The 11101-nt window shown below is 40.1% G+C and overlaps 1 long non-coding RNA gene across 1 annotated transcript; it reads right to left on the reverse strand.

Annotated features, from left to right (window-relative positions):
- Window positions 1-1414: 1414 nt before the first annotated feature.
- Window positions 1415-10900, reverse strand: LOC121083430. Its single transcript, XR_005826367.1, has 4 exons — window positions 10446-10900; window positions 10247-10356; window positions 3081-3309; window positions 1415-1554 (listed from the first exon to the last, which is right to left on the reverse strand). It is a non-coding gene; the product is annotated as an uncharacterized LOC121083430 (long non-coding RNA).
- Between the last annotated feature and the right edge of the window lie 201 nt (window positions 10901-11101).

Below are 11101 nucleotides of genomic sequence, written 5' to 3' on the forward strand. Positions count from 1 at the left end.
GCAAACACAGCAAGGCTAATAAACACGTTCTGTATTTAGCCCTGTGGTCTTTCACTTTGCAGAAGCTATGTTACCCTAGGAAAACCCTGAGAAGCCCTGTGACTCAAGATATAGCTGACTGATAAAGCTCCTTGTCGTTATTCCTCGCTTTCATATAAAATACTGTTTATTTGGTATATAGCAGCAGTGGTTACACAGGGCAGGCTCGGATGAACAGAGTGAAAGCTACAGGCTTCACCCCTTTTTCTTCCTTCCCTATGGCACTCACAGCCTGCTTTCAGAGCAGCGGCCCTGCGACAAGGAGAAATAATTAATTAAATCAAGCTAAAAAGTGCATTTGGAAAGTATTTCCTCTCATTCCCATGCACAGCCACGTAAATTTACATTCAGTTCCAACCCTTAGCTAAAATCTGTGCCTGAAGATTTTGACTGAGCCCCTCACAAGAAGATTTGATACTTTACTAGATTAAGATTTTTTTCTACTGATAAGGAATTTAAAAACACAGCCTCCTCTCTGCTTTCTCTACAGGAACTCAGATAACGGCCCCTCTGCACAGATTTTGTTCATTTAAGAGAGAAAGAGGTATGTTTCTCACAAACGTATGTGACAGCCACCCTGTCTAGCACGTAACACACAGTTATTTATAAAAAGCTACTGTGATCAGCTATTTCCACAAGATTTACTATGAAGTTGAACTCCTGGCCTGCTCTGGATGCAGTGTTAGCCCTAACCCTCACTTGACCAACATAAAACCAGGTCAAGGAGTAAGAGTGAATGTTGACAGCTGTATTTTTCCTTTACCATGTAATGTTCTCTGTGAAGTCTCAAACGTGGCTGAATGAGCAGATGGACAGACAGACAACAAATATCAGAACCCCATCTCTTTGCAACAAAAGCCTCTTTAAGAGTGTCAGTTCAGAGGGATTCTGCTGATGGATCAAACCTGCCCACATTACGAAAAAGGACATCAACAAGCATCTACCCTCTGTTAATTACAGCAAGTGTTTTTCATTTTCCTTTAGAACAACCAGATATTTAGTTCAAGGTACATGCTTGGTTTTTCATCACAAAAACATCCTTTTTAATCAACATTCTCGAAATAAATCCATCAGTCACTTACCACTCATTTATGTGACGTGAACAACTTAACCATTTAATCCCACATAAGATGATGATTCTTCTGCACACTCTGAAATAAAGGAGTGCCTGAACTAACCTACTGGGACCACTTTCTGCCTACACGGACTTCTCCAGCTAGTTCTGCAAAACTCTGGAACACTGCCCACCTCCTCCAGGGAGGCAGGATGATTATCTAGCCCCTAAACCCTCACAGCCAAGCTCCAGCTTTCAGTACTACCCATAGCTAATTGTCTTTCTCCCTCTCTCACACCTCATCACCTCTTCACATGTACTTTTTGAGCCCTAACTGTGCTTAAGTCACCTTAGCCCACTCAGGAATTTCCAGAATTCTGGCACCTTTTTTGGAAGTATGGGACTTCGGATCCAGATGTAGATCTCTGGAATTTCATACTACAGATTTCACGTGGACATATCTGAAAAGAAGAAGAATGAATTTGTGCATCAGTACTGCATAACAAGGTTCTGAAAAAGAGGAACAGGCAGAGGAGAGACTGACAGATCAAATACCAGGTGTCTCTGGTGTCTGAGGTTTAGCTTTGAAAGTGCCTGTGTTAACTTCAATCTATTCTGGCCCAGGGCTAGCTGTAATGTTCAAAAGAAGGGGTGCAGCAGAGAGCCTTCAGCAGAATCCATGCTATAAATAAAACCACTGATCTTAAAATAAATTTTTCTGGGCATTTGTTTATACATTTAAAAATGTATGGCACTAGTTAAAAGTACTGCAACGCTGGGGAAATGTTACTGTTTAACACAAAAGATGACAATTTGTCAAAGCTGCTGGTTTTGTAATCAATTTCAACATATCATATGATTAGTGCTGATGATTTGTAACACTTAAACATTCACCATCTCTAACTGATGTTAGAAAATTAATCACAGTTACATTGATCTACCCAGTCACTGAGTTATGCCAATAAGGATAATCCTTACTTAATTATTCTCTGTTACTGGAACAGGTTTGTGTTTCTATCACATACAACTCTGATGGAGGGAGTCTTTAATAAGAGATTTATCATTTTCCACCTTATTTGTATTATTTTTTCTTTAAAATTTGCTGTGTATAATTAATTGCTTTTCCTCCTATTTCTGCCAATTTGTCTTTTGTACTATGAAAAATGAAGAGAATTTTAAACAGAGTAAGAATGACATATTTTCTTCTCACTCTTCTTACCAAGTGATTTTTAAATTAGATTTCCTTATTATACTAAAATCACAGGCAACCTAGACAAAAATCTCTGGGAGGAAAATGCAAGATTTAAACTATTTCATTAATTTAAAAAGCTGAAGGAATTAGAATCAGGTTAACCTATTCTTACCTATACTGTAGATTATTTGTCAGATATCCCTTAACAACTATGACATAGGTGTCCTTGTTGAATTTAACATTAAACAACAGAATCATAAAAATTATTCCACTTGCACAGAAATCCTAAAAATTATTCAAGATTTATGTTCCAAAATGGAAATAAATATTCATACAATTCATAACAATTGGAAAACATATCCCTCAGTATTCTGAACTGCTGTTTACCTGTAAGTTGCCTTTGACAGAGAAACAAAATACTAAAAGCAACTCAGACTGTATTTGCAATTAAATTTCAGTTAGGACCATCCGCTTCACAAAAGCTGGTCATGCTCATGAAGACCAGCAAACATCCCAAGAGGGACAAAGTCCAGCATCACAGGATCCTTGAACAGTCTACATTTTAGCCACAAAGTTATGTTAGAGATCTGCTGGAGAGGTGAGAGTTAGCAAAATACACAGAAAGGGACTGAGATCCAGAGGCCCATCATTACCACAGCTACAGCCTCAGCCATCCAAGCCAACAAGCCAAGTGAACTCTTTCCCACAAGGTGCTAAGATATTTAATCAAGCAGTCACAAATATCTCTCATAAACCTTCACATCAAGCTACTTAAAAATAATCAATCTCACTTACATTTTTCTACCAGCTGCCTTTACAATGACCATGTGCTGCCCCAGACAGGTTGCTGCGTTGTTTCTTCTCCACAGCTTGACAAGGTCTTGCTTTTCAGCTTCTATTTATAACAGGTGCTCAGCTGTAACTTCTCTCTTGTCTCCTTAAGGAAGCTGTGAGTTCTTCCATAGTTAATGAAAATCAATCAGACTATTTCCTCTTTCATGAACGTAGAAAGCAGTTTTTCAGCCTAAAAAAAAATCTAAAAAAATAATGGGGAAAGCGATCTGCCAGTTCTTAAAACACACTTCCTGGAAAAAAATCAAACTCTGGTTTAACCTCCTTCTCAAGTATAATAGTAGCTGTTTCAAAGCACCAACCCCTTACTAAAGGGTTTCTACTATAAAAAGTGCCCAGTGAAATGAGTGTTCTTCCTCTTAATGTTCAACTTAAGGCAGAAGCAGGTCTGTGGTAAACTGCTGAGGCTGACTATGGCATGTTTTGACATCAGTTCTCATTCTGAGTAATTCCTGAAGATGAACATAGGAAGTATTCACATAATTTCCTACTCCTCCTTTGAGCTTTTGGACTTGAAGTATTTCTCTTCCCAAGGTTTGTTTGCCCTCCAAGGAATTTCAGGATCCCACATTTCAGGATCCCACATTTCAATCTAAAACAGTAAACAGAGCAGCTAGAAAAAGTGGTTAAAAGAAAAATCCCAGTGAGTTACCTATAAACACAAACAAAACGTATTAATGGCCGAAGACTGCCTCCCTCCATGTGTCTGTCTCACTCGAATCAAGACAGCGAATTGACTGAGCATAGTAAATTTCTTAAAAACAGAAGATACAATTGAGCTAACTAAATAAAGTGTTCTGTATTCCCCCTTGCTATTGATTTCCGTGGAATTTGCTATATGGGCAGCATTACCTAAAAGGACTGAGCCTCTCTGTTTCTAACATCACTTTCTGCCCAGTGGTACATTTTAAGGAAGCGGAAAGCGGCAAGGGGATGTGTGATTAAAATCAGAATACTTTTCTTCTCATTAAAAATATTGCCATTTCTTTCCTTTGATGGCTCAGGTTAAAGGAAGGAAAAAGACAAGTGGGTGCCTGCTGTTGCACTGTTTTTATTACCACCGCAGTCACTGCCATAATTGCATTTTCAGCGCCTGTACCTTCCTCCACTGCTGGCACTATTACTGGAATAATTACAGCAGCACTGACTCTTCTACCCTTTTTTCCAGCCTCATCTGTGACATGCATTTAAAGTGTTTTATTCCACCTGCTTCCAGGCAAGATCAGGAACTTCCCTGTAGGGGAATAAGAGGCCCAAGCCAGCTTTTGAGAGAGCATGGCCAGCCTGAGTGAGGAGCGAGGCAAGGCACAGGCATTACACAGGAGCCTGTGTGGTGGGCTGACCTTGGCTGCATGCCAGGTGCCCACCCAGGTGCTCTATCACTGCCCTCCCTGGCAGAACAGGGCAGGAGAAAGTAAAATGGAAAAAAAACCCTTGTGGGTCAAAATAAAGGCAGTTTAATGAAGCCATATCAAAAGGTGCACGCACAGAAGCAAAGGAAAACAGAAGATGTTATTCTCTACTTCCCATCAGAAGGTGATGTTTGTCCACTTCCCAGGAAGCAGGGCTTCAGTACACATAGTGGTTGCTCTGGAAGACAAACATAAATAACGAATGCCCACCCCTTCCTCCTCCTTTCTCTTAGCTTTTAAATCTGAGCAGACATCATACGGTATGGAACATCCCATCAGTCAGTTTGGGTCAGCGGCCTTGGCTGTGTCCCCTCCCAAGACCTTGCTCACCCCCAGCCTACAGGTGAGGTGGGGGGAAGGTTGGAGAGACAGCCGTGGTGCTGCACGAGCACTGCTCAGCAGCGGTCATAACACTGGTGTGTTGTCACCACCTTTCTAGCTCCCAGGACAAGCACAGCACTGTGAGGGCTGCTGTGGGGCTCAGCCAGACTCAGTGCCACCTGTCTTCTTCCCTGCTTTGGACCAGGCAGGGCCCAGTTGAGGCAACACATTCAATTGCCAGTTACTGCTAGTGCCTTGGAGAAACTCCTCCACAGAGCAAGGAGAAACAAAGAGATTAATCTCAGGTTCACCATTAAGCATGTGATGAAATGCTGGGCATAGCACAATACTATCCCCTTTCACTTAGGTTATGCAAAGCCAGAAGTCTGTTTCTGCCTATATAGTGCAGAAATATGAATTTCAGTATCCAATGGCGCAGTGGGAAATTACTTCACTGGAAACATATCCAGCTTTCTCTGGCTCCTCAGTACAGGTATGACTTCTTTATCTGTGTCTCAGACAGCAGTAACCTTGGGTATATGTCCTAAGAAAAGCTTGAAGTTGTATTTAACTCTGCAACAAGACATCCCTAATCTTCTGCCAGGAAGCTACTTGAAACAAACTGGTATAACTCATATTTAGAATATGTAAATACAAGTTGCATTTGGTCCTCCAAAGTTCACACCTTAGACTTTTACTTCTTCCAGTATGAAAATACATACAAGAAAGAGTAACCTATCAAACAAGGTAAAATTTGTTACATTGCATTATTTGACTTAATAGTAAGGACCCATGAAAGAGCACAGCTTTGTTATTAGCATCCCATAAACAGGTAATCATAAATTTGTGCCATTTTACTGCCCAAAGGTATCACACAGTGAAATGTGAAAATTAATGGCATTGGGAGTTTGATGTGAAAATACATGAAAAAGCCTACTAATTTGTTAATGCTCTGATGCTTGCTTAGAACAAAACCCAATTACCTAAAGTAATTCAAAGTGTTTTGAAGACTAAAGCTTTTTTACTTGTTATTTGGAAGAGTAACATACAAATAATATTAACACACTTCAAATTTACACGGGTCAGTTTTCAGCTCTGCCCCACAAAGAACCAGAAAGAAAAAAATGTCATCTTTGTAGAAAAAGTCTTATAATTCTGAGACTGAAATGGTAATTTGGCTCTTATAGTGCAGAGAGCACCAATTTTTTTGATTTGGTTGTTTGTTGGGGTTTTGCCAAAGCAGGTGAAGCACAGCAAAGAAAAGGCTTTTTTTTTTTTTTCCAGAAAATGGAAATGCAGAGCATTCCATGCAGTAGATATGCCTGTAAATTTTAATTTATATACAAGTTTTAGGGAAACTTCTGGCTAATTTACTTTTTTTTTTAATTCCTTTTTTATTTTTTACCTCCTTCCTGGAGAAAGCAAAAAGTAGTTCTTGTACGTAAGCAATACAGAAGATGGAAAACTTGGGAAATTACACTCACCAATGCAAAAGCAGGGGGAGAGTTCTGGTTCCCAAGTTCAGAACAATTCAGAATAATTCAAGGGTCAGTGACTTTTTCCAACTGTCTTTTGATTATATAACATTTCTCCTTAAAGTGTCCAGGAGAAGTGGAACTCTATAAAGAAGCCTCCCTAGATACAAACCAGATGGTGGTGGCAGTGGAATATGAGCAAGCTGCCATCATGAGGGTTATAAATTTCATAGGCCACTTCTTGAAAGTTGGGGTAAACAAGGAAAGGCAACCATGTGAGCACTTCCAGCAACCCTCATACATTTCACATCGGGGTGTTGCTAAAAACCAGTGCAGAGTTTATAAAACTGATAACACTTTAAATCCTGTGGACTAAAACTCTCAGTCCTGACACTGGCATCTGTTATCACAGGATTAGAGCACCAAAAATGCAGGAAAAAAGCTATTTATGCTTTCCAAGCTGTTTTCCTTCACTATAAAAAAAAATATGCAAAACACCCACCATAATCCTTCATGATGCATCCAATGGTAGGCCTCCACTTTGACACATTCATTGGTACTGCAATACTAACACATCACTTCCGTTATTCTCATAGACATCCCAGGAGTTTTTAGGAAAACCTCTATTTCACACTTGTTCTCCTTTACGTGTCCCCAGGAAGCCTGTTCCTGCTCATTTAAAAGGAATTACCTATGCTTCAAACATGGATCAGTCAAAGATAACTCCCACCTACCTACAACTACTGAATAAAGCATGCTATAGATCAACAACTGATACAAATTCCACTTTTTCTTGTGTATTACCATTTTTTCTTGTGTATTTCAGCCTGTGTAAGTCAACTGGTTTTTTGTGTCTCAAGCTATATATTTCTAGACAGAGTTTGTACCTTTCTCTGTCATTCCAAGCATATCTTCCAAGAAAAGACATCTCAATGGCACACAAAAATTCTAATCACTGCAAAAACACTACACCTGTAATGGTCATCATGCACAGTCACCTTGTGCTAAGAAGCTATGACCTTTGTACATAAGTTACTTGGGAGACCATTTATTCTCTTTTTTATAGGGACATCGAGTAGTAAAGATACGCAGACAGTTTGGAAACACATGGCTGTGTTTTCTGCTCTTTCACTCATTCCCTGCTCCAACTCCTCAGGTACCAGCTCTTTTACTAACTTGCTCCAACAGGGACTGCATAGTTGTTTAGACTGAGGGATTCACGAGCCATGGTGTATTCTGGCTTACTAAAAGTTCACAGAATAATATTTGAAATACATGAAGATTTATAGCAAAGAACATAAAGCACAGTGGAAAACAGCATCTTCTTCAAAACTTCTCTGGGTATTTTACTTCCTTTCCTATTTGCTTTTCTTTTTTTTCCAGAAGTTAAAAGCGCCCATTAAGAATTTGACATACCTCATTCTCTTAGCACTACCACTACCCAGAATTTTTAGATCATCTCATTACTCATTGATTTCTGGGACATGAAAACTCTCCTGATCAATGTCAAATAATAAAGGTTGCTATGACAACCTGTCTCAGCTGACATGAAAATAACTAATGATTTCATTAATAGAAGAGGTTAAAGGCAGTGATAATCAGTGCCAATTTGTTCTGTAATGGTATCTGTATTGACGCATCTCTGGTGTCAGAAACACTAGACAATTTTCTTTTACTGAATTGAGTTAGAAGAGATTGGCAATACCCTGTTTCCTTAGGTATGTCCCAGGGAGCTCCTCCTAACACTGTAAGTAACATGTCAAACCCAATACTATTTTGCTAATCAAATGTTATTAACGCTAAGTGTATCAGTGGTAGAGTACAGCACTGAAGGGCTGTAGTGTCTATTTTAGGTTTAATTTTATTTTCCATTTATAGTAATAATATAAAACATAGCTGGAAGCTTTTCTTTGTCTTGAAGGTGATCACACCATTTGTATCTTCTAAGTACAAAATCATTCATTTTCAGTTCTGGGTGAACAGCTACAGTGGTAGGTGTAGGGCTTTGGCGTGTGACTAAACCACACATACACTCAAGAGACAGTGTGAAAATTAATCTAGGGAAATCAGTGCAAATGGTGCCTTATCATTTGGGATCTCTGAGGTCACGAGTAGAAAATGCACGGGCTAAGATCCCAGCTTTAATGAGATATACACAGATCAGTATATTCATAAATTCTGATTCTAATTTCTTGCAGAGTCGGATCTGATCTGCTGCAGCCATCATGGCTGTGAGTCAGTGGCTTGCTTGGGCACAAGATGGGCGCTCTGCCTTACAACACTAACATTAAATAGACTTCCCTTCACTTCTCTTCATAAATAAATGAAAATCGGAGATGTAAAATAGCTTGAAAAAAGAGTCAATTTAGTAATGATAGGGACAGCTCCCTTCGGTTTACTGAGTGTCAGGCTAAAAAAAAAAAAAAAAGGGCAAGTCATCTTTCAGTCAAATTGTAGGTTAATTTTGCCATTTTAAGGGCAAAATATGATATCCATTGAGATCCACGAGACCTCTTAAAAATGCAGAAGAATTTATAGAAATTATACACTAAGAAACACAATATAACCCAACCCCTAGAAACCTTAGTAGTTCAGGGTCATCTAATTAGTTATGGAGGTGGACACACATTATTATAGTGATATCTACTGGACACATAACACCTCAAATTGTCCCATGTGCCTTGGTAGAGCATTATTTGGCAAGAAAAGTCTGGTTTCTGCTGAAATAGTACTTGATGTTTAATATTAAGTATATCAGAAATGATCTGACGTATTTAGTAAATAAATTGTGGTTAGTTACAGCAGACTGGTAGATGTGCTCTTATGAACTGTTAACAAAGATCAGCTAAATGCAATTGTGAAAAATGTAAGTCTTTTTATTTGTAAAATATAGGGTAACATTTACTTTTTAACTTACAGCAAATATCTCAAGACACATCCATTTTGTTTTCATATGTCTTTGCTGCTTATTGCAACAGAGCTATCTACCAGAGGGAAGGTCAGCAGAGAGGCTATGGGTAACCTACAACAGCTGAGCACGTTTTCCGATTTCTGATCACAACTGACATCTTAGGAGTCCCAGCTCTCCATTGGGGCCACACAGACCAGTAAACATGATTTTTGCCATTACCAGGAGAAAGCACCAGGCTTTGTACTAAGCTGGCAGTGCAGAGACCCAGCACTCGACTGTGTCTCGGCCTTAGCTGGTCGGGGCTTGGTTTAACATTGCGCAGTGGTCAGTGACCACTGCCAGACCTGTTTTAGCCTGAGCCCTGGGAATACCCTGTGTAGTAAGATGTGACAGCCCCAGGGCACCACTGTGCAACAAACAGCCCCTTGGGGTAGCAGGGCTGGCAGAGGCTGGGGGCTACCTTTCAAACTTCAGCTGGGAAGCAACGAGAAAGAAGCAGACTGTGTCAAGAAAACGTATAAAAATAACTCTAGTCAGATCATATACCCAGGAGTAAGAACCTCCACTGCCCATGACCTTCATATTCCCAGAGGCGGCCCTGGGATGCCAATCACTCTTTGTTTTACTGCAAGAAAATCTAGGTACAATTCAGATGTGGCTGATCTCTCTCCAAAGAGATGAGATGAGGGCGAGACATTCAGAGCATCAGGACTGCAGGATGAAACACTGTGTACATCAAGAGATAAGCCTCAAAACAGCCCGACCGACTGAAAAAAAGCATTCACTCCACATAAAGCTTTACCTGCCCTAATCAGACAACTTGGTTGGAAAGCAGCTCCCTGCTTATTAAATGGAAAGACATAGGCAGGTAAATCTGACTTCATCTACCATGCAACAGTGTGAATAACTTGCCCAAGGTCACACAGAAAGGGTGATCTGAACATACCTGTTTCAAGTCTTGCATAACCGTGTATCATTTAATGAACCTACCATTCATGACACCACTATTCCTCTTTCACTGACGCTGTGACTGCTGCTCAGAGGTGCCAGTCATCATCTTGTGAAAATGTCTTGCTTTGTTTCCTTCCTTTAGTTGAACACTGCAATGACAGTCAGTAAAACTCAGCTATGTACAACTGTTACAACCTTGACGCTGAATGGAACAGAGAATACTCAAACAAGCACTAACCTGTAGTGATACACTCTTTCATTCTGAAACTCTGCTGAAAACTCTTTCCAGTTTCATCTTCTCTGTGAAAAAAATCCCAGTCAACATATTGTACATGGGTTAATTGTCTTAACATCTCTGCATACGCACGGTACAGCAGATTTGACAGGCGGGACCTATGTGATTTAATGGGGACTATTCTCTCATGTAGCTAAAATAAAAGCTTGGCTTAAGGGTTGTGCTGGAAGTCCCTGAGGTCAGCCAAATCCCAATGCTAGATTTATCTAAGGGACAAACATGTAGCTGCCAAAAAGCAGCTACGTTCTCCTTGGCCTGAGGCTGCACTGCTAAGACTAGCAGGGCTTAAATTCTTCGTCCTTCAAACTGTGGGGCTGCTATGAAAGCTCCTCTCCAGCAGCTAGGCTGCAGCGCTGAGCTGGGGTGAGACACACTGAGAAAGCTATGCAAATCTTGCCTTTTTTAAAAACAGGTGATTGTATAGAGGAGACACTGAGGGTGTCAAAAAGTAGTAGGATGCTCCTAGCAGGACAAACACAGAAAAGAAGGCCAGGTTTTTAGACGTTTAAGATGAGCTTCAGTGAAATAGCTGTTGGCACCTAAAGCCTAAAAGTTTTTTGCTTTTACTCCCTATGCATGCACCGTTTTGAGAATCAGGA

The sequence above is a fragment of the Falco naumanni genome, chromosome 1 (genome assembly GCF_017639655.2).
Source record: "Falco naumanni isolate bFalNau1 chromosome 1, bFalNau1.pat, whole genome shotgun sequence".
NCBI classification, from domain to species: Eukaryota; Metazoa; Chordata; class Aves; order Falconiformes; family Falconidae; genus Falco; species Falco naumanni.